Source organism: Mercenaria mercenaria, chromosome 12, assembly GCF_021730395.1.
Source record: "Mercenaria mercenaria strain notata chromosome 12, MADL_Memer_1, whole genome shotgun sequence".
In the NCBI taxonomy this organism is placed as follows: Eukaryota; Metazoa; Mollusca; class Bivalvia; order Venerida; family Veneridae; genus Mercenaria; species Mercenaria mercenaria.
The window spans coordinates 38,368,308-38,369,785 of record NC_069372.1 but is presented as its reverse complement, the minus strand read 5'-3'; the positions used below and the strand labels follow the sequence as shown (position 1 = coordinate 38,369,785).

Here is a 1,478-nt window from a genome sequence, read left to right as displayed (position 1 = left end):
GGATCCTGACCAGACTGCGCAGATGCGCAGGCTGGTCTGGATCCATGCTGGTCGCAAACCCACTATGTTGGTTTTCTCATGGCGTGGCTCATATAATGAATAGTTTGCATGACAGTATATTTTAGAGGTTTTGTTTATATAAAATGAAAAGTAAATGACTGAATGATTTGATCTTGTCTGCCCTACATGCTTGGGCAGTGTTTAAAAAGTGCTGTTTTTATACTTTTGTTGCATATTATGTTTACATATTTCTCATACATTCTTAGTATTTTTCATACTTTATTTCACTTTCGTATATTTAGCATTCCTACAAATTTTCTTGTATTACCCTATTTTTTTGTTGTATATTCCCGATACCTGATACCCAGAATGTTTATATTTTTTCCACTTTCCTTCCATTTTCAATGTCTTAGTTTTTCCTGTTAGTCTTGTATATACTACCTTTGATGCAAACTTTTTTTCAGATGCCAGAAGAATAGAAAATCCAAACAATGCCATTATTTTTGTGTAATATTCATTACACTGAGCACTGAAACCTTCATTTTATTTTTCTGAAAATTTCATTCAAGATTCTTGTAAACTTAAAGAATTTGATTTGTCCGATATAAACACCTTTACTTTGCATATGACGATTCTTTGAAACTTAAAGAATTTGATTTGTCCGATATAATACCTTTACTTTGCATATGACGTGAAACTTAAGAATTTGTCGATATGACTTTATTTGATATACATTCTTGAAACTAAAGATTTGATTTGTCCAATATAAAACCTTTACTTTGCATAATGACTGATTCTTGAAAACTTAAAGAATTTGATTTGTCCGATATAAACACCTTTACTTTGCATAATGACTGATTTTTGTAAACTTTAAAGAATTTGATTTGTCCGATATAAACACCTTTACTTTGCATAATGACTGATTTTTGTAAACTTTAAAGAATTTGATTTGTCCGATATAAACACCTTTACTTTGCATATGACCGATTCTTGTAAACTTAAAGAATTGGAATGATCCAATATATACGCCACAATATAAATACCATTACTTAGCATGATTTGATTAATCTGATATAAATGCCTTTACTCTTCATATGACCAATTTATGCCAGTAAACATAAAGATTTTGATTGATCCCATAATAAGCCCCTTTACTTTGCATGTAATCCATTCTTGTAAATGAAAAATTTGATTTATCCAATATAATCACGTTTAATTTGCATAGAACCCATTCATGTAAACAGAAAGTACTTAGTGATCCTATATGAACACTTTTACTGTGCATATGCCTGCTTCATGTAAGCACAAAAAATAATGATCCTTTATAAAGACATTTACTTTGCATGTGACCAGCTCTAGTCCGTACAAATCATCTTGGTTTTGTACCATTTTAGGGAAACGCGTTAAAAGAGTAATTTAAACTCATGGCATTATGCAAAAACCAGCAGTAACTGCTTATAGACAAAGTAGTAGATAAA

At 30.6% G+C, this 1,478-nt stretch overlaps 1 long non-coding RNA gene across 1 annotated transcript; it reads right to left on the bottom strand.

The window, feature by feature from the left end:
* Window positions 1-568: 568 nt before the first annotated feature.
* LOC128547336 (uncharacterized) lies at window positions 569-1,091 on the bottom strand. Its single transcript, XR_008366460.1, has 3 exons — window positions 967-1,091; window positions 773-901; window positions 569-612 (listed from the first exon to the last, which is right to left on the bottom strand). It is a non-coding gene; the product is annotated as an uncharacterized LOC128547336 (long non-coding RNA).
* Window positions 1,092-1,478: the final 387 nt, after the last annotated feature.